Source organism: Ictidomys tridecemlineatus, unplaced genomic scaffold, assembly GCF_052094955.1.
Source record: "Ictidomys tridecemlineatus isolate mIctTri1 unplaced genomic scaffold, mIctTri1.hap1 Scaffold_42, whole genome shotgun sequence".
In the NCBI taxonomy this organism is placed as follows: domain Eukaryota; kingdom Metazoa; phylum Chordata; class Mammalia; order Rodentia; family Sciuridae; genus Ictidomys; species Ictidomys tridecemlineatus.
The window spans coordinates 6,558-29,187 of NW_027522720.1; the positions used below are offsets into that span (position 1 = coordinate 6,558).

Below are 22,630 nucleotides of genomic sequence, written 5' to 3' on the forward strand. Positions count from 1 at the left end.
ATCACTGATTCAGATAAATCTTGGACATTTTTCTTCAGTTCACAAACTGAAAAGAGGAAGTGTTAAACTACCTGTGTAAAATTGTTTTGGAACCACGTAATTGTAATTAGATAGGTCAGGATATATGAAAATACAATCATATGCAGTAAATTTAGAGTGGGACCTGCTGGAACTGCAAGGGGCGGTACTCCTCACTTCAGACAGACAGAAGCCTCCGCCAGGGCCCAGGCACAGGCGGACTCCCTGGACTCCAATCCTCGAACAGCCGCCCACTTCAGAAACCTGCCGGATACTTCCCTGAAGGGCTGTCCCTCTTCCACAGCCACCACTGCAGGAGGCCGCCCCTCAGGGAGGAGGAGGTGCAGGCCAGAGGCCGTGTCCCTCTCGGAGGCCGTACCTCTCCTCTCTCTTCTTCTCTCCGTCAGTGCGTTTGGCTACCCAGAGAGGCTTTTCTCTCTCCTGTTCCTTCCCGCTTTCTTAGGGAAGGAAAGCATCTTGCTCCCTGGCCCTCTCCCTTTGGCTAACTTGTGAGCTGGTATACTATCAGGAGATAAGGTCGGCTCAGAGGGATGAGTCAGACTCTGAGCTGGTCTGGAATTTGAGCTTTTCTGACTTGGTGTCAGAGAGACACTGAACCTGGTTTGAGATTGGTAAACTCACCTGTCTGAGGTCAGCACGGCTGCTCAGGCAGTAGCGCTGTATCCGTGAGTCCTGAAAGCTTTACTTTCCCAGGGTAATTTGCATTCCACAGGTAAGGGAGTCCAACCAGCAGAGCGAACCAGGTTAGGGAAGAACATGGTCCATTCATTTGGAAAATAACTCAGAGCAACCACTTCATGCTGAGCACCATAGGACTCCTAAGTGTGACTCAGACAGACCCTAGTTCTCAAGGACCATGTCTAAGCTGTGAGCAGCCAGCGTTAGAGAAACCAAGGAGAGAGTAAGGGAACCCAGTTTCTTCCCATCACCCTTGCCCACCTGCAGCTGACCCTGACCCCAGTGTCTAGCTGGTGCAGAGGGCCTTTGGGGCCTTGCTAAGTCCGTCCTGCAGATCGCCTGGCATTCAGCTCATGCCCACAGTCCCAAGAGAGCTGGCCAGTACAAGTTCTCCAAGGAACAGGGAAGGCTACGGTGTCCCCACTCCCTAATGCAAATGCCACCTGCTGCCCATAGAACTCAAGCCTCAGGGGCTCAGAGCAGATGCAGAGTGTCCGGGCATGCTGGAGTCCGCTGAGCAGCTGCTGGTGGAGGACCTGTACAACCGTGTCAGGGAGAAGATGGATGACACCAGCCTCTACAACACCCACTGTGTGCTGGACCTGCAGCGGGCCCTGGTCCAGGACCACCAGGAGGCCCCTCGGAATGACGTGGATGAGGTCTGGCCCCATGTCTTCATAGCTGAGAAGTGAGTGTGACCATGGTGGTGGTGGTGACCTTTGTCTCCCCTCTGTTAGTGCCTGGGAGAGGTGACATTCCTTCAGCTTCTGCCCACAGCCCTCGCAGCTCCAGCCCCCAAGGCTGGCTGACCATTTGCCCTGCCCTGGCCTGGCCTGGGGAGAGACTCCCCAAACCCTCAAACAGATGCCCAGGCTCCCTGATCTAGCCTTGCCTCGTGGATGCCTCCTCTGGGCCTCCTTTCCTGACACAGACTCCTGACATCATGTCCACCATCCCTGGACATCCATAACAGCCATTGGACAGAACGGCAGGAGCTGTCCACAGTGCTTGTCTGCACGCGTGCTCACCAACACACGAAAGTGTGTGCCACACAGTGGGCGGGAAACCGGGTTACAAAAGAATACTGAATGCTCACAGATAGGTAGAGGGTGTGTGTGTGTGTGTGTGTGTGTGTGTGTGTGTGTGTGTGTGTTCGCACGTGCGCTTTTCCATCAACAAGTTAGCAGTAGGAGTCTCTGGGAAGTGGTTTTACAAGTGGCTTTAGTTTCCTGTCTAGGTTTGTTATGAATTTTACAAGTTCCCAAGACATTTATTGTCTTTGTGATCTGAAAAAATGTTATTTTTTAATAGTTTATGAATGGTTTCCAGAACAAAAACAAAGACAACTTCCACATTCCACATATTATCCCTCCAAGCCTTACCAGTACATAATTGGTACCAGCAGGTTAATATAAGAAACTAATTTTGGCTGATCCACTGCCTGCTGAATGGATGTACTCCCAATGTAATTACCCAGGTGTCCACAAGCACAGAGGGACCCGGGCCCAGGTGGGCAGTAGGAGATAGCTGGGGACATGAGGTCTGAAACTCCTTCCTGTTGTGACGGGTGCCTGGGGACTGTTCCCTTGGGCAGGGACCAAATCCTGTGTTTTCACCACCAGAAGCACTTGACCTGTGGCCCCAGGCATCTCCAGCCGCCCCAGCTCACTGTCCTGTTCCTTCCTAGGCAGGCCTGTGCTCAGGGCTCTCAAATTGAGCCCTTCAAACTCAGTTGCAGCAAAAAGAGCTCAGAAACACCGGTTCTTGTTCCATCTTTTTCTTCTTTCATGGTCTTGGGCAGTTATTCATTTTTAGAATCTTTGAATGCAGTTAAAATTGTTGCCTTTGAGTTTATTGTAAGGGGAAAACGAGATGATGCATATGAGGGGATTTGGGCAATACAGTGTGTGTCATCCGTGCACAACACACCTAATGTCTTGTCTGCCAGCTTTGTGCTTGGGTGAGTGTGCATTCCCAAGGTATGGGATTTGCAACTAGAGAACCCTGGACCACCCTAAAGAGTCCTTGCACCCCAATCTCATTCCCCCCACCCTGCCCATCTAGCTCCGTCTCTTCTCTCTCTCATGCAGCAGCCAAGTCAGGCCCCTTTAAACACAGGTGTCCACAGTGCGCCCCAGTGCCTAATGCCAATGTCTCGGCTTGGCACAAGATCATGAGCCACCACACAGCTTTGTAGGTTCAAACAGCAATTCTTTATTCCCGATCTCACACCAGCCTCCACACACGCTCAGGGGAAATTCTCTTTTTCTCCCCCACAATGCACGTCCTAAATACTTTTTCTCCACGAGAACTCAGCGGGAACTCAGGCAGCAGGCACGCCCTACTCCCAGCAGCAATAATCTTTAACTAAAACTTCCCTAAAACTCCTTTTTTCTTAAACCAGGAACACCCTAAGGAGCGGGATACTTCCTCAAACCTGATCAGCTCTAAACCCGGATCCGCCTTGGTCCTTGAGCAAGATCACCTTACATGCAATGTCAACAGCGAAATCCATTTAACATAGGGTACGCTGGCAAGGAAATTTTGAAGCGTCATTCCTACTTGACAATATCCCTCAGCACCCCAGACCTCCTGGGGAGAGGAGGAGGCACCCTGCTAGGTCTTCAGGCCCAGAGGCAGGCTCCCATCATGGTGGTCAACCTGCCCGGCTCTCCCTGCAGGAGTGCGGCTGTGAACAAGGGACGACTGAAGAGGCTGGGCATCATCCACATCCTGAATGCTGCCCACGGCACCGGTGTCTAAACTGGCCCTGAATTCTACACTGGGCTGGAGATCCAGTACCTGGGCGTGGAGGTGGACGACTTCCCCGAGGTGGACATCACCCAGCACTTCTGGAAGGCTGCGGAGTTCCTCGATGAGGCCCTGCTGACCTACAGAGGTGAGGGGCTCTGCTGCTCGGGCTGTGGACTCTCCCTGGGTAGAAACAAAGGGGGTGTCACGGTTATCTGAGGGGATCTGACAACACGGTTGTTCTCTAGGAAATGGAGAAAGAACAGGATGATCACTGACCCCACAAGCAATCCTGGGGGCCTCTCGTGTGTGGGTGCTTGGTGGCACCCAGGCAACAGATGGACACACTTAAGCTGGCCAAGGAGAGATGACAGGGAGGGCGGGAGGTGTGGGGTGGTGACAAGCACAAGGCAGGGACTGTCCTGTGATGGCTCCCAGGGCTGACTGGCTCCTTGGAGAGGCCATCTGGGAGGTCCTTCTGAGTCCCTGGTCCCCAGGGGAAGTGATCTGAGAGTAGCCACAGTAGAGCCTGGAGGACAGGCTGGAGCCAGGACAGTCGCCACAGAACGGCAGCCAGAGGACAGGGTCTCAGTCCAGGATTCGTTCGGCTTTTTCCACCTGGACTGGGCTGTTTCCCTGTCCCGGGGAGCTCCAGTTTTCTTCAACACAGAACAAAGATCAAAACATCTGATTCTAAAGTTGTCATGAGGGGCTGGGCTGGGCCTCAGAGGGAGAGCACTCGCCTAGCATGTTCGAGGCCCTAAAATAAAGACGCTGTGTCCAGATAAAAAATAAGTACTAAAAAAAAAAATTTAAAAAAATAAAGTTGCCATGAGGGATAAAAATCTTTAATGCATATCAGGGTTTATTTAGCACAACACCCAGCTCTTGGTGAATGCCTGAACGTCATGCCATTATTGTAATAAACCATGTGGCATTCCTGGGAAGGGCATTTCCTGTCATCACCAACATCAGAGATAGGTCACATCTAATGGGACATGCACACACGTCACGTGTGTGTCATAAATACACACACGCACACACACGTAATGCTTAAAATTCTCCTACTTTAAAAAACATGAGCCTTTGGACAGATTGGGGTTGCTGGCATCTGTCCAGGGTCTGTGGGAGGGGACCTGTTCCTTCCACTAGACCTGAGAGCAAGGCCAACCTCCCTGTGGAGAGGGAGCCAAGAGTGTCAGACACAGGGTGGGTGGAAGGTCCCCACAGCATCCAGAGCAAAAGAGGCTTCAACTCATTTTGGGGGCCACCGAGGCACCACGAGAGCCTGTGGGGAGGCGGAGGGAGGATGTTGCATTGGGTGCAGGAGCTGCGGCTCCAGGAGGAAGCTCCTTGCTGTGTCTATGAGGGGCCAGCCCACATTGAACACCCACGTTGGTGTCAGCAGGCGTGCACCCAGTCTGCTGGTGAGGTGACCTCTCCTGCCAGGTTTCTGTTCTTACGACTAAAAGGCTCAGGTGTCACTCCAGTTGCACTGGGCTGACTGGGCTGTGCAAGAGACAAGAGACCCAAATACCTTTTTCTTTGGGGTCGCGGTGACAGCTCCTCTGAACTTAAGGGTCCACAGGAAGAGAGAGAGCGAGAGCATGCGCTGACCCCTTTTATTGAGGAGAAGCTACTCAAATGAGGCAAGGGGTCAGGTTTCAGGGGGCTGAAATGATGTCCACTATTCATGATGTCCACTATCATCAGGTTGACTGACACCTGGGTAGGCCACACACCAAGGGCACAGTAAGAGAAGGGGACACACACAAGGCACTTCCATGGAATATTCTATCCTAAACAGGGCAAGGGGTTATATTACAAAGGAACAGGTGAGCATAGCTCCACCCATAGGGCTGTAGGAAGTCACACCCGTTCATGACACATTTCTGTGACTGAGCGCCTCAGCACTCAGCAGGGAGTGTGACTCAGTCACGTGCAAAGTTGGCCTCCCACAGTCTCCTGTCCCTCAAGCCTTGCTCTTGAGTGGGAGCAGAGGGCCATACCCTGACTCTGGCTGCTGCCTGTAGGGTAGGTCTCACATGCATACGCCCCTACCCTAGAGCCTTCTTCCTGTGGCTTCCTCTGCTCTTAGATGCTTGGACATTAGCTGCTAACAAGGAGGAGGGTGGAAAGGGACACCCCCGACCCCTCAGGACAGTGCTGTTATCCACATCTAACTGTCCTGGAAGCTGAGACCCACTGGCAGTCTGGTGACTTTGCCAGATGTAACAATCAAGATGCCCTTGGTTGCTGGTAACAGAAAACCACCCCAAAGCCTTCACAGCAGCAGAGGCCTTCAATAGGAGGCCACAGGAGGATCCAGAGACCACAGGAGTGTGGCACGGAGTGGCTAGGAGCAAGGACAGGCAGGGCACTTTTGGTCCCACCCTTCCTCGCTTCCCTGGGTGGCAAACAAAGGCTTGGCATTAGCCGATCACCTGACTCTGCCCATCGCCATGGGCTTCTACCCACCAGCAGTCCCTCAGGCCACCCTGGCTCCTCAGACAGACCCCAGGGTACAGTAGGCCCAGAGACACACAGAACCTGCAGCCTCGTCTGAGTGGGATCTGATGCCCTTATAGGAGGACTGGGTGGTCACGTGCAGGAATGCGTTGGCAAGTCCTTGGTCCTGCCAGATGGCCCAGGGAGGGACCGTGGAGCCCTGGGCTGGAGTAGGAGGGGCAGTGGCCTGAACCCCTGAACTCTGCTGTCCTGTGTCCCTCAGTGGGTACCAGATATTGGCAACAGACCCTGCAGCATCGCTGAGCCTCAGGGCCCATCTCATCTCTGACCCCTTGTGTGACAAAGGCATGGCCTTGGCTGGCAGGGAGACAGAATAAGGAGACTCGCCTCCCATCTCATCTAATCAGGGCTCTCAGCCGACGCTAAAGGTCCCCCAAGACTGTGGGCAGACAGACGGTGATGGCCAGGAAGTAGGTCTCCAGGAGTCTGGTCTGCACTATAAGCCAGCACTAGAGCGGTGGTGTAGACCCCAAGGCCATCCCGTTCAGGGCAGAGGGGAAGCACAAGGGAGGGGCAGATGACTGACGTGCTGAATGGCAGGGTCACGACTGGACTAGCCCCACAGACTTACGAGCAGGTCACAGCTGCCGCAGTACTGGAAGGAATCTGTGAGATGCCATGAGATAAGGAAGACAGACTTGGAATTTTTTTTTGTTTTATAGATTTCAGTTGATATAGAAGACGACTTGAGCATATTGTGTGACATGCCCACCCACACAGACCACAGGCCCCGGCACGTGGTGCTGTGGTTCAGGTTGGTCTGAGTGTTGCCCAGCACTTCCCATATTGGAATTTAATCATCCCATTGTGAGGTGTTAAGAGGGTGGGAACTTAATCAGAGTATGGTGTTCAGAGACCTTTGTGAAGGATGAGGTTTGGATGTAGGCATTAGGGTGGAGCCTCATGATTGAATCCTGGAAACGTTTGAAGAAGGGGGTAAGATGAAGGCAGACATATATGCATGCTCCCTGCCTCTTATTCTGTAAGGCTCTGCACTGCCTTGGGACTCTGCCAGCAGGAAGGCAATCACCAGATGAGGCTCCTGGATGTCGCACTTACAGAACCATAAGCCCAAATAAACTATTTTTCTTTGTAAAGTAGCCTGCCTCAGGTATTTCATTATAGTAATGGACAGCTGACTGGTACAGAATGCATGAACGAAGGCTATGTTCTTAGCGTCAGAGTGGTGAGAGTTCCACCTACTGTATGCCATTCAGTCAAACATGACATGTTTGGCTCCATCCTAGACCCAAACTCCTCAGTGACCAACTGATAAGTTTAACTCTTAACCTGGAGGAGAGTGTCTAGAATAGCATGGAAATATGAAAAAGAAAGTTTGAATATTGATTGAAAGACACATAATAGCCAGGAAAAAAAATCCTTAGTGAAGAATATGATAGTGATCCTCTCGAGGAATTTTGCACATAGGTCGTGATCATATGGACGTATTCATTCTTGAATGCAGAATGTCAGAATAGGAGCGCTGACTGCTGTTGCATTGTTATGCTTTGCCCTAGATAGGAAAGAACTGCCAAGACTCGAGTGATCCCACATGAAGGGGGCCATGTCCACCTGATTCTGTGAGCCAGTGAGCTCCAAATCGCAGGAAGTATCCTGCAGAGGCTGGTGGTGGCCAGCCAGCATGAGGACACTGTACAGGGCAATCCCAAGCTCTGACTGACTGGAGGTGCTCTTCCACCCTGGGATCTGCTGTGATTCGGGGACTCAGGCGATGATGAACACCAGCTCCAAGCACTGGGTCCAGCACCCCGAACAGCACTTCAGAGAAGCAGGACCGGGCAGCCGCCATGGTGGCATCACGTCTCTGTGTGTTCTATTTGCAGGGAAAGTCCTGGTCAGCAGCGATATGGGCATCAGCCAGTAGGCAGTGCTGGTGGCGCCTACCTGATGATCTTCCACAACATGGCCATCCTGGAGGCTGTGATGACCGTGAGCAGGAAGCGGGCCATCTATCCCAACGACGGCTTCCTGAAGCAGCTGCGGGAGCTCAACGAGCAGCTGATGGAGGAGAGAGAGGAGGACTGCAGCCCAGAGGGAGCCAGCGAGAGCCAGGAGGCCCGGGGCACCCTTGGGGCGCGAGCGCAGCTGACTGTGGAGGAGGACGAGGCCACCAGCCACCTCAGCGGCTGCTCCCTGGGGAAGGCCAGCTAGGCCTCCGAGCCCCTCATCCTCATTGACGAGGAGGAGGAGGAGAAGCTGTACGAGGAGTGGAAGAAGGGCCAGGGCCTCTTGGCGGGCAGCGAGGCCGGGGGTGGACAGTGTCCAGGGCCGGCCTCTTCGCGCCAGGCCAGCCAGGAGCAGGAGCAGGAGCTCGAGGACCAGGGCGTGGAGAGGATCATCCAGGAGTGGCAGAGCCGGAAAGAGAGGTACCACACCCAGGGCCACCGGTGGTGGGCCCTGGAGGAGGAGGACAAGGAGGTCGAAGAGGAGGAGGGCAAGTTCGCGTGGAGGCTCAGGAGGACGCGGAGCCAGAGCAGCGTCTCCGAGAGCGAGAGCATGCTCAGCCGGGAGGCGTGCTCCTGCGGCAGCTGGAGCTCGGTGGCCCCAGCCCAGGCACCTGGCGCCGCTCGGACTTGATGTCCACCGAGTGCACGTGGGACCTGTGGAACGAGAGGCTGCAGGACATCGAGAGGGAGGCCGTGCGGGAGTTCCGCTCCAGGAGCAGGAGGGAGGAGGAGGACGCGCGCTCAGAGGCCGGGAGCACGGTGCCCGAGGATGACCAGCAGAGCGTGTGCTCCGAGGCCAGCTCCTTTTACAACTTCTGCAGCAGGAACAAGGACAAGCTTACTGCCCTGGAGAGGTGGAAGATCAAGAGAATCCAGTTTGGATTTCACAAGAAAGACCTAGGGGCAGGAGAGGACAGTGGTGAGGCGCAGGGCCCGGAGGATACCCCCGGGTAGAGGAACCCCCCCGGATGTCAACCTGATGGCCTACCAGACCTGGAAGCTGAAGCACCAGAAGAAGGTGGGCAGCGAGAACAAGGAGGAGGTGATGGAGCTGGGCAAGGCGGAGGATGCCGTCCTGGCCAAAAAAAGACAGCGGAGGCTGGAGCTGCTGGAGAGGAGTCGGTGGACGCTGGAGGAGAGCCAGTCCATGGCCAGCTGGGAGGTGGATGGCTCCGTGGCTAGCGGGAGCATCCCCTGTCCGCCTTCTGCTCTGCAGCCTGCTCTGTCAGTGCTAATGGGGACACAGGTCAGTACTGAGTGCCCAGAGCCACCACTCCCACCTGTCCCAGGCCGCCAGCAGCATTGGGGGATGCTCAGCCACCAACCCCAGCACTCCCCTGCCCAGCCTGCCAGTGAGGCCTGGAGACACCATTTCCATTGCCAGCATCCATACTGGATTGCCAGCGTGGTCAGTGAGACCCTGGCTCAGAAGCAGGGTGAAATGCTGCTGCTGTCTCGCTCACCGACGGTGGCAAGCATGAGGGTAGGGCCAGACACCAGCTGCCTGGGGGATGGCCAAGTCTCCATGCTCAGTGGACAGAGCAGCTCCCTTCTGGGTGACTGCCTGCTGTGTCAGAGCCAGGCAAGGCCCAGCTCCAACTCTCAGTCCGTGCTGTCCTCCAGTACTTCACTGATCTCCAGGGCCAAAGGGGCTGGGAGCAGGGTGAGGGAGACCAGCAAGCCCATCTACAGCCTCTTTGCTGACAATGTGGACCTAAAGGAGCTCTGCCACAAGGAGAGGGAGATGCAGATGGAGCTGAGGGAGAAGATGTCCAAGTACAAAATGGAGAAGCTGGCCTCCGACAACAAATGCAGCTCCCTGTTCAAGAAGAAGAAGGTCAAGGAAGAGGATGATGGTGCCAGTGATAGGGATGGGGACACAGACAGTGCCATCAGGAGCTTCCGACTCTCTTCCCGCAGTAACTCCCAAAAGCCTGAAACAGACACCTCCTCCTCCCTGGTGGTCTCTGACCACTGTAGGAGAGGCAGCAGAGGAGATGGACAGCAGCATCAATAAGTGGCTCAGTGGCCTCAGGACCGAGGAAGACTCTCCTCCCCAGAGTGACTGGTCTGGCAGCTCCAGGGATAGGTACATCAGATCTTCCCTGCACCGGGAAACCGAGTCCAAATCCTGCAGTTACAAGTTCTCCAAATCCCGGTCAGAGGAGCAGGACACCTCCTCCTACCACGACGCGGACGGCAGCTCTGTGAGGAGTACTTCCTGTTTCTCCTCGTCCTCCACCAGGGAGGGCAGAGAGACCCACAAGTTCTCCAGGTCCACATTCAGTGAGACCTCCAGCTCCAGAGAGGAGATCCCGGAGCCCTACTCCTTCTGCCGGACCCCTGAGCCCTCCGAAGGGGAAGAGTCCCCAGAGCCATGGCGCCGGGACTGGGCTAGGCCCAGGGACTGGGAGGACATAGAAGAGTCATCCAAGTCGGACTTCTCTGAGTTTGGAGCCAAGAGGAAATTCACCCAGAGCTTCATGAGGTCTGAAGAGGAAGGCGAGAAAGAGAGGACAGAAACAGAGAGGAGGGAAGGTTTGCCTCTGGGCAGAGGAGCCAGTATCGGAGAAGCACAGACAGAGAGGAAGAGGAGGAGATGGACGATGAAGCCATCATCGCTGCTTGGAGACACTGGCAAGAGGAGACCAGGACTAAGCTGCAGAGGAGGAGGGAGGACTGAACAGGGCCTGGGCCACCTGCCACTCAGCGGAGCACAGGGCTCAGGCACACCCTGCCACCACCCCTCAGGGGCTGAGGATGCAGAGAGGATCTCTCCAACAGGCAGAGTGGCAGTGCCCAAGTGGAACGACACCGGGGTGCAGGGTGGGAGGAGAGGAGCCATGCTGGGCCAGCTCGGGCCGTTTTCTGTCATCCAGGGCCCTCTGTGCTTTGGTGCTTATGTGATTGATAGTGTGTGTCCTGGACTGGAGAGGAGAGCGTGAAAGGAATTGCAGTTTGTTGGAGACTCCAGTGTACATCCAGAAGGCCATAAGGCAGGACTTGCTTCTGTTCAAGTGGTTTCATAACAAGTCCCAGGAAATCTGTCAGCAATGCCCAGCTCTGTTTAATATCTTGGATCTCCATTAAATTGGTTTGTTGTGAAATCTTCCTTCTGCACTCTGGTCACTTTAGCTCTTTAGATGTTAGGGGAAACTCACTTCAGAAGTCATGGTGGGTTTTTATGGGCCAGCCTCACCTTGCTTCACAAAATCTGTGCCTCCAGGCAATGCCACCACCGTCTCATTGTTATATAATAAAGGAAGATGTGGTGCAGGATGGAGGGCAGCTGAGAGGCCATTTCAGGACCCACCCCCACCTCGCCCGGGAGCAACAGAAGGAACTAAAGAAAGAGTGAGGTTAGTGTGTGAGCGGCAAGGTCTGGGGTACAGAGAGGGTCCCTTGGAATGACAGGAACACAAAACCAGCCGGAGGGAGACCAGAAAAGCCCAACAGTACCAGGTGGAGGTGAGTTTTTATAAAACCTCGCGGCCATCCTTGCTTTCATTTCTTGAAGGCTGATTGGATAATGAGAGTGTACTTGGTCCTTCCTTACCCTGTGGGTGGGCTGAGCTGGCGAGAAGTCTTTACCCTTGTCACCAAGACATTTCTGCCTCCAAGACACAGGTTGGCTTGCTGGAGCAAGCAGAGGACTTTGAACACCTTACAACCTCCACTGGTGGGCTGCTCTCCAGAGCTGCTGTGGGGCCGCAGACCCTGGCCAGATTTGAACAGGCCTGTGCCATGCAGGGGTCTGAGATGTCTTGAGTAACCATGAATCCCAGCCCAGGGACGCAGCTGGCCATGACTTGATTATCGAGAGGGCAAGAGTAAGGAGGAATACACCAGTGGGTAAACAGTAACTGGTGATCCTGGGATCCCTTTCTCTAACCTGAGCTGCCCGGGACATGGAGATGAGGCAGCCTTTATGCATGGATTGGCTCAGCATCACATGCCTCATGGCTTCAAAGATGAAAATGCTAAGGCGAAGGGTGCCAGCATGATGCCTGATCCCTGAATGACACACAGCTGCTGTCGGAGCGGCTGAGTTCATTTTCTGCCTCCCCCTCCCTGTCCCTGCAGCTCAGTTGCTGCGGCCCCATCTCCCCTCATGATGGACAGGAGCTTGGCAGGGCGGGCCAGGGGGCTCAGTCTTTATCCCATTCCCCCCATTCCCCCCTTTCCTTCTCCCTGTTCACCGTGGCTTCAGTGGGCTCCCCTGGGCTTGTGTACTCCCACTGTGTACAAAGGTGCCCTTCTGGAACCATCTGCACCAAGAGGCTGCTCCCACGGGCCCTGGGCCTCCAGGAGCTCCGGGCTTCCTCTCCTTCGTGCTGTGGGGAGGCTTCTGACCCAGGCATGAGCAGCTGGGCACCCACAGAAGGAGCATCTTCTGAAGGGAGGACTGAGGATCTCACTGGATGGGCCCTGTGCCGTCTCCACGGAGCCAGTTAACCCAGGTGTCTGCCCAGGCCTCATTTTTAACATCACTCACACAACAAACAGATGAGTCCCCGTCATGTCAAGGTAGAGCAGAATTCTCACAACTCACTCCTGGTCCATTCCAACTTCCTTCTCTGAATGTGAACCAAGCAGTTGAGGTGTGTGGAGCTGAAGAGTCGCCAGCCTTCCTCCATCCGGGATGTGCACTGCCCACTTGGGTAGAGATTTCAGGCTATAAGGGCACCTGTAGACCATCTTGGCTTACTAGCAGAGGAAGCCAGAGAGGTCCTTTGCTGGCCTTGCTGGGGACCCTGCCGCCCAGGGTATCTGTCTGAGAATTCAAGACTCTGGATTCGGCTTATTCCTGGAGTCGAGTTTATTTTTGGAAACCACAACAATAACAATTGTATCTGATTTATGATGAACTTGAGGAAATATCTGGGATTGAACTGTTAGACTCCCAAGTGTGACTTCTGTATCATACCTAACCGAGGGTGACAGTGGCAGTCCCGCGTGCTGTCTGCCTGTTGGTAAAAGCCCCACAGGAAGAAGCGGGCACATCCACAGTGGTGACTGAGGAGAGCTCCAGGGTGGACGTTTGCAGAGCACCAGAGGAAAGGGGTCAGAGGGAGAGAGTGGCCCCACCCTCGTGCTGAGGGACAAAGTGAGGAAGTTGTTTCCAGAGCCCCACAAGAGCCATGACCAAGGGAGAGGGGCCCCTGACCACCTGGAGGTCAGGGAAATAAATGTCCCAACCCCTGTCCCCCCATTGTGGTCTCATGTAGTAGCACCCACCACCAAACCTGACTAAAGGCAGTAAGTGGAGGAGTCTGAGGGACAAAATGTGGGTCTGGAGAGGCCGCGCCACTGAACTGAGAGGAAAGAACATCACGCAGCCCTTTCCAAGGACGTGTCTTGGATGAGGGAGACGCTCTGCACTGAACACAAAACCCACCCGCCCTAAGATCAGCACTTGGCACCGAGTTTCAGCTACATGGAATCAACTTTTGGAGACGCTGAGTTTGTTTTACAAGAAAACAAATAAGGAGAACAAATCTGAAGTTTGGCCTCTGCCCTCTCCTAAGGTACTAGAGCTCACTAGGAGAAAACTCCCCACTTCCTGGCTGTGAAAGGGTTTGGGAGACCCGAAGGCATCTTGTGCACCCAGGGCTGGGCTCCACCTCTTGGCCAGGAGGGGCAGCTCCCTCAGGAACCCCAGAGACACAGAGGGCTGGGGACGGAGTCACAGAACTCCAGCCTTTCCTACCCTGGCGACTGCCTGCCTCCCACCCGCAAATCCCTGCGTCAGTCAGCCTGTGACAGTGTTGATAACAGGGTGGGGAGAACCTGCTTTTAGTGTTTGGAATGTCACCAGAATAGAGAGTGAGGGTTTCTCTGGGCTCCCTGAGGCGGACCCCTGGAGAGTCATTAACCAATGACAACTGAAGAACAAATTCGTGCTACCATCTGTCTTAAAGCATGTGTAGAGCTGCCTTGTGAGAAGCACCCTGAGTGCCACACCTGTCCCTTAGGGTTGTCTGCTCTGCTGCTACCAAGAGAACACCATATGAAGCCATGGAGAGTGGACAGTCTCAAGTCCGGGAAAGGCTCAAGTCCCTCACAAGAAGTAGCTAGGTGCCGTGGTGGTGGTGCAGGCCTGTGTCCCAGCTACTTTGGAGCCACAGCAGGAGGATGGCAAGTTCCAAGCCAGTCCCAGCAACCTAGTGAGACCCTGTCTCAAAATACAAATTCAAAAGGGCTGGAGGTAGTTCAGCCCTAGAGCGGCTCCCAGAATCAGCAACAGCAACAACAAAAGAGTTGTCAAGCGAATCAGAAGAGCCTGGCCAGGTCTCCCACCTCCTCACTCCTACCTGCACCTGGGCCAGCCGGATGGCTCCTCCACGCATCCACTCCCTTTATTCTGCCACCACCCCCCAAAACCAGGCCTCTTCCCCACCCCTGGCGTTTGCAGTGGACTTATAAACTAGTTCCACCTCACCACCCCTTCCTTATCTCAGGACCCAATTAATCTCCCCACAGCTCACAATTCTGTTTCTGTTTACTACTGTTTGTATGGACTCTGAGGGCTCCCGACCCGGGAGTCTTAAGTTCCTGTGCATGGCCGTCATCCGTCCCCCTCTGGCTGCATGTGGGCCCCATCTGGAGCACTTTCAGCTGTCCCTCTGTGTGGCACTGCCCTGTTTACCTGCTTGGGTGCTGCCCTCCAAGTCCTTCTAGCAGCAGCCCACACTTAAATCCCTCCCAGCCACTGGGCCACACAGTCTCCTCCTCCTCCAACGTCACACAGCACTCTGTGCCTGACTCTGGGCTCACCCCAGTCTGCTTTTCTTCATAGGCATCTGGTACTTCAACTTTCCTAACTTTCACCATGTCTGTGGTGCTACAATTAAGTAAGATTATTTTAATGTGCCGAGGCCGTCCATAGCATGCAGGAGAATTTAGTGGTTCCACGTTGCTCCATATAATTCTATAACAATGATCAGTTATAATTATTATTGTAGACATGGTGTGGTAAGTAGTTAAGAATACAGCTTTGTGATCTAATTGAAAAACTGCCAACACTTATACAAAGTGTTTACCGAGTTCCAGGCACTACACTGAGAGCTTTAGCATGGATTATCCACTTTGTGTCTACTGTTATCAACTTGATCTCTCCCCAATCCTACCCTTGGTTATTATTAATTTTTGAAGCACATGATGTACAAACACCGTGCCAGCCACTGGAAATTCAGCAGAAATCAAGGCAGGTCAAAAATGGCCTCAGCGAGCTGGCTGTCCTGTTACAGGAAACAGTGGACAAACAGGCCTTTCGAGATCTAGAACACTGTTCACGTCTGTGGGCCTTTGCATCTTGTCTGCCCCCACTAGCAGGGAAGCTCCCAGGGAAAGGGTTATTCTGGGCTGCATCTCCCACAACTTGATACCAAGTCTTCTCTGGATGAAGACAGAAAATGCTCTGAAGGAAGTGACGGGGACAGGCATGGGGTGGCGTCGCTTTAGGCAGGTGACATGAAACCTGGACCGGTCAGGCCAGGGCTCAGGGGAAAGATTGCTCCCCTTGGGCAACCCCTGGGGACCATGGGGCTCTGGAAGGAGGGATGATGAACTACCTGGGCCACAGGGCTACTCCACGCCCAGCCTGAGGGAGTCCCCTGGAGTCTGACTTCAGGCCACGCACCTCAAAGGGCAGGCAGCCTCTGAGGGTGCTTGGGAGGGTGCCTGTGCATCTAACCGAAAACATGGGTAAGGGTCCGCTGGCTGATTCAGCAAGGATCCTGGGGCCCGAAGGAGGCAGCTTGTCTCTGCTGAGGCTCAGAGTGCCTGTCCATCCGTCCTTCCTTCCTTCTCTCTCTGACTTGCTCGTTCTCTTTCTTCCCTATGGGTGAGCAAGACGGTTAAGTGTAATGGGAAGAGAATGTCACAGGATTCACAGTTGGAGGGGACTCCAGGAGGGACTCAAGTCCAGGGTGGAGTGGTTCAGCCACCTGCTCGGGAGAATAGCTGCTTCTGCTCACTGTGCTGGCCATGGAGCCAGCACTCCTGGAAGCCTCACTGTCCGGGCCCGGGGATGCTGCGAGCTCTCCAGCACAGCCTGTCTTGACCCATGTCCTGCTCTCCAAGGCAGAGCAGAGACAGGGAGGAGGAGGAGACAGGGAAGGAGCGTGGCTCCAGAGGCCATTGGTAACAACTGTCCTGCCCTGCTCTGGGTCTTTCACCCAGAGCACTGCCAAGGGCCTCTGGAGGAACCAAGCCTTCCTCACAGGAACCCAGAGGGACTAAAAGCCCATTCACAGGCAGAAGGCCAGATAGCAGGCAGGACTCTCTGCCTTTTGTGGGACATTGAGACCAGGTAGATCATTTCAAAGACAATGCCAGTAATGTCCTGTACCCAGCCCCAGGGGCCCCAGAGAAGGGGCACAGCAAGAGAGACCCTCCTGGCACTTCCTTCGGGGATGCCATCTGAAAAGCCCAGTGACGACCACGTGGTAAGATTCACTCAGCTCCACTGCCCAGCATGGCAAGGCTGTGACACGGGTTACTATCCCACCTTACAGATGGAAGACTCCGATTGAGAGGGGTGCTGTGCACTGTGTCCCCCAGATTCATATATTGAGAGCAAATCCCCAGTGCAGTAGTCAGTAGCACCCAGAGGCAGGTCCTCCACAGGAGAGCAGGCCCTGAGGACCTGTCCTTGTGGATGGGATCATTACCCGTGGAATGGTGCTTGCTCCCCATCCAGCCTCGCCCTGCTGCATCCTCCGTGAAAGGGAGAGTCCTCCCCAGACGCAGAATCTGCTGGCTCCTGGGTCACAGCCCCGGGAGCTGTGATCAGCACAGGCTACTGTTTATAAATTACCCAGTCTACATGGTTTTGTTACAGCAGCACGAAGGGACTGGCAAGGGCTGAAGTCATGTCCCCAGGATCACACAGGAGGGGGACGGCAAGAATCTGAGCCTAGATGTATCTGACTTTAAAACCACTTTTCTACCACACCATTTTGCCCAGGGAGAGGTTAACACTGTGATTGTAGAGAAATCTGGATGTGGAGGCAGGGCTGGGGCCGGTTGGCCACTCAGGAGACTCGGTTCCCGAACAAAGCACGACTGGCCTTCCTCCCAGCAGCATGCAGCCAACTCACTAATAAACAGCGCAGCACGGGAAGATGACAAGCCCGCAGCCCCAGGGACTGCTCCAAACAGGAGCTGTACTTAGAGACGGGATGTTCAAAGAGGTTAAGATTTCCATCTGCACATCTGCACTCTCTTCCCCGCTCCCGGGAGAGAAGCTCTCATCGCGGGGAGTCACCATATTTGCGCTTCTTTCAGACAGCTCTCTCTCTTTTAAAGCTGCCAGCACAGGTGCAAGGTAGCTCTCCATCCATTACAAAGGCTGCCGTGGGCAGCAGGGAGTAGGAGGGGCTTCGGCAGGGCTGACACAGGACACAGATGTTCTCTGTGTGTGTGTGTGTGTGTGTGTGTGTGTGTGTGTGTGCGCGCGCACATGTGTATGTGCATGTGTGCGTGTGTGTATAGACAAAGAGAATTTCTATACATAGCTATTTAAGAGGATGAATAAACCTGAGTATTTTGCAAACTATGTATAAACATAATTTTCAAATGTAATCTCTTTTCAGATTAAAATTGCATATTTTCTAAGCTTTTATATTGAAATTTTAAAAAGATTATGGAGATAATTAAATATTATTACTTGTGTGTCTGAGAAGCATATCTTGCTCAATAATAGGTTTTTTTGTGAGTTGCTGTCCTAGCTGTTTGTTGAAGATACAGTAATTGAAGAGTGTCCACTAGCCTAAGCACCAGGGGCCAGGACAATACTGTTACTTCCCTTTACTCCTCTTTTACCTTTCAAAGAACATTAACTAAACACAAAATCACCAAATCCCCATTTTACTAAACTTTTTGTAAGTCATACAGAAAATACATTCAGAAAAACATGTCAATTTTTTTCCAAAATATGTCATTTTGTAAGCATTGTAAATGTTGCACACAGTTCTTTGCTTTTATCATCTAGACTTATTCCTCAACACATTTCAGAAATATTTTTTTGGAAGGACCTAAAAGTCTCAGTGGCATTGTTCAGCTGCCTGCCCTGATGATTTCTTTTATTATTCTCATGAATCTCCCCTTTTAATTTCCACCTTAGCTATTCATATTCTTATTCTGAATATTGTTTAGACAGTTTGAAATAACTTAAATGATTTTTCCTTCAGTTTTTCCCCTTTCCTTTAAATTATGTATGCATTGCATACCTGTATCACAACACTCAAGGGTTTTTTTTTTGTTTTTTAGAAAGAGTCTCACTGTATTGCCCACACTGGCCTTAAACTCTTAGGCTCCTGCCTTAGCCTTCCCAGTAGGTGGTACACATAACTATGCCCAGCTCACAACAGTGTTCTTAAGGGCATGTCAGTTAAAAAAAAAAAAGAACAATAAAAACACACTTTTGTGTAACTTATTGTTAAAGAAATCCTAGATTCCTCAGCAAGGAGTTTGTGAAAGGTCCATTTCAGAATGACTATGCCCTACTTCACTTTACTTTTCACACCCATCCCTCTGCTTTCAGTTGGGGATTTTAAGTAATTGAACCATGACAATTTTCCAAACTCTTTGATTTGGAAATCCTCCCTAGTCTTTGGGACTGGATTCCTAATATAGATCTTGTTCTTTTCCTTTAGGACATAAAAGGAACTTATTTTGCTGAAGCTTATAGATTGAATGTCTCTCTTTTTAATATAGTGATTTGGTATATGTTTTATCACACATAATAGAACATGAGCATATTAAAAGCAAGGACTGTGCCCTATCACATCTGCTTTATAGCTTATTTTATAAAACAGATTGACTGTAAAATTTGCACCATTCATCAGAAATACTAATTTTGTTAATATTACCTACATTTTTATACAAGTCAGAATTGAGCTTAAATCAGAATTAAATTAGACCATTGTGCTATCTTTCAGATATCTTTTAGTAAATTTCAGGCTTTATGAGAAGATGGTTGGAAGGGAAGATGTCAAAACTCCCTTTTCATTGCCCTCCCCCTTTTTAATTTTCTGTTTTCTTTTTTTAAAGTTAGTATTTTGTGGCTAGAGTTGTAGCTCAGTGGTAGAGTGCTTGCTTGCCCAGCATGTGTGAGGCACTGGGTTCAATCCTCAGCACCACATAAAAACAAATTAATAAAATAAAGGTATTATGTCCATCTACAGCTAAAAAAAGCTATTTTTAAAAATAAATAGTCAATATTTTAACATACAGATAACAAAGATAGTACATATAAATGGGGTAACATGTTTTGATACATGTATATATTGTGTTATATTTAAATCCAGTTAACATTTTCTACTCACGTATCATTTCTTATGTTTAAAAACTTACAATTTTTTTTCTTTTTTCTTTTGAAATGTAGGATGCATTTATTTATCCCCCCACCCACCCCTACTGGCTCCAACCCCTGGTAACTACCATTATACTTTTAACTTCTATGAAATCAGCTTTTTTGTATTCCACATGAATAAGATTTTGTGGGTCTTGTCTCTGTGCCTGGCTTGCTTCATTAATATAATGATCTTGTTCCATCGTGTTGTTGCAAAGGATAGGATTTCTTTATTTTTATGACTGAATAGTATTCCATTGTGTATATATAACACTTTTTTTTTATCCACTTATCAGTTGATGGACTCTTAGGTTTCCATTTCTTGGCTAATAAGAATAGTGCTGCTATGAATATGGGAGTGCAGGTGTCTCTGCAGCTTACTGATTTCCTTTCCTTTGGCCATATATCCTGGAGTGGAATTGTTGGATCATATCATAGTTCAATTTTTAATCTTTTGAGGAACCTCTACACTGCTTTCCATAATGGCTATCTTTGTTGCCCTTTAAATCATATCTAGACCTATCACCAAACCAAACTTGATTTAGAATTGGTTGTGGCATATTAGTTTAGAAGAGAATATATACTCATCTCTCTCCCACTTCTCAGCCCTTTGTCTTCTGATTCTCTTCTCTAAAATCTGCAAGGTGCTAGAAAAGGAATAATAATTTATTTAAAGAAGTATAGATTTCTTTTGTAAATTTTTTAAATTGTAGATGGACACTATATCTTTGTTTTATTTTTTTTTATGTGGTACTGAGGATCGAGCCCAGTGCCTCACACATGTGAGGCAAGTGTTCAACCACTGAGCTAAAATCCCAGTCCCTATAGATCTCTTATAAATAAAAATTCTTGATTTTAGTAACCGACAGTTAAAATTATCTTGGGATTTATAGCATTTTTTTTCCTACAGAAAACCATAGGCAAAATTGCAACATGCTTGGAATTGCGAAGCGCAGTTTTACAGGTAAATTGATTTTTTAAAATGAATTATTCTAAATTGTTCTGATAAGATATTAGATATTCATGCCCAAAGAAATATTATCTCAGAAGGGTTTTATAACAATTGGAATTGATCAGTTGAACTCACACTTAAATGATTTAGTTCATACTTTGTACACGGTAGAAATAAAAGATATGATTCTAATTTTTTCTGTTTCTATTAGCTTGAATATTCCAAAAATCAGTTTGGAACTTTTCATTTTCTACCTTTAAAACAAGAAATATATTTATTTTAAATATTTTATTCTTGCCATTTAAAAGACATAGGGTGCATTGAAATCTTTGTAATGAAAAGATATAATATGCATATTTTAAATTTAGTCCACACAGTCCCAGGAAGAATTTAAACTGGAGGACCTGAAGAAGCTAGAACCAAGTAAGTTTTGTTTTGTATTTTTTAGTGATATTCCTTTAGGAAGAGAGTTTTATCTGTTGTGAATATTAAGATTGTTTAGCACAGAAAGTGATTGGATTTATTTCTCTTATTTTTTGGTGCTTTTAAAATTCCTACAATATTTGTATTTTTAATTACCATTTGGATTTAATCTTTATTATAGAATATATATGTTGTACTTCATCTAAATATCCAAATTAACCTTTAATTTGTCTTAATGGCTTTAATAAGATTATAATTATTTTGATAAACATTTTCAGTAGAGTCCAATAGAGAAGATAAGGTTACAGTCATTAATGCCCATTCACATTACATGTTATTGAAAACTACAGTCTGAATGTTGGGAATGCATTACAAAGTGTTTTTTTGTTGTCTCCATTTTTTTCCCTTCTTCAAAAATTTAAAAAGTAAACAATTCCTTTAGTTATCTTGTTGGTTAGGATATTCCCAAATAAAGCCTTTCTGCTGTTTCAAGTGATTGCTCTCTTAGAACTGTCTGCAGTATGAGCAAAGGCACAGTGTGAATAACTGAATGAATGTAAGTTAATGTAGCCTCTTTAAAAAACTTTTTTAGTTGTAGACAGATACAATACCTTTATTTTATTTATTTGTTTTTATGTGGTGTTGAGGATCGAATCCAGTGCCTCACACATGCAAGGCAAATTCTCTACCAACTGAACTATAACCCAGCTCCTGTACTCTTTTTTTATTGAGATAAGATTGCACATCTCAGTGCATTTATGTGACTAGGGAATAGTAGATTTTATTTATCCAACTAAGTAAGATTTTTAAGTAGGGAATCATAAAATCAAAGCATTTTCAAACAGAAAAGAGTCTCAGACTTGTGATCACATTCTCTATTGAGGAAAGAAATGAAATGATTTGTTTGTCCTGTTTCACTTCAATCTCTCAGTAACTGAGCAGGGCCTAAATCTCAGAACATTTGTCAGTGTATCTCAGTTCACACTAGTGCAATCCTTTTAATGTAAACATGCTTTGAGTAAGAGATAAAATATTAATTTAAGAACTAAAGAGAGTCTTGCACAGTGGCGCATGCCTGTAATCACAGCCGCTCGGGAGGCTGAGGCAGAAGGATATCAAATTCAAAGCCAACCCTAGCAAAGCAAGGCACTAAGCAACTTAGTGAGACCCTGACTCTAAATAAAATACCAAATAGGGCTGGGGATGTGGCTCAGTGGTCAAGTGCCCCTGAGTTTAATCCCAGTACCCCTTGCCAAAAAAGAACTAAATAGAATGTTCCTATAAATTCCACAAACTGCCAATATCTAATTCATTATAGCAATTTTAACAAAGACATATATTATTGAGATAGCTGAAATGTGATTGTATTGCAGATCCAGGATAGAAAAAGGATTCTCAGAGTATACTGAAGGGGATCTGATTTTCTGTTGTTTGGGTTGGAAAAGAGAAGTTAACAACAACAACAGACAACAACAAAGGAATGCATAGCAGATTTGTTGTGATTCTGGTGGCTTTTCCACAGTTTTAGATGATCATATTTCATTTCTTCTGGACACCATCCTTCTGAATATGGCAAGAATTCTGATGAACTCTGTAATTTTAATAGTTTTGGTTTCTTTATGTAATCCAGATCATAAAGTTTTGTTTTCTTTGTGGTTCTGAGGATCAAACCCATGACCTCACACATGCTAGGCAAGCGTTTTACCACTGAGCTACATCTCCAGCCCTAGATCATAAGAGTTGGAGATGTTATAAGAGACACAACTTATATTCAGAAATAGTTCTTATGCCTATATCCAATGTATATAAGGATACTAATCAATGTGATATTTCTCACAAATTTTGGGGGTTTTTTGTACCTAAAACTTTATTTTTCAAAAGCATTAATAAATACTTTGTATAAGATTGAGATATAATTTATATAAAGCACAA

At 49.4% G+C, this 22,630-nt stretch overlaps 1 pseudogene; it reads left to right on the forward strand.

Moving 5' to 3' along the window:
• Positions 1 to 1,173: 1,173 nt before the first annotated feature.
• LOC144373525 (serine/threonine/tyrosine-interacting-like protein 2) lies at positions 1,174 to 10,768 on the forward strand (annotated as a pseudogene).
• Positions 10,769 to 22,630: the final 11,862 nt, after the last annotated feature.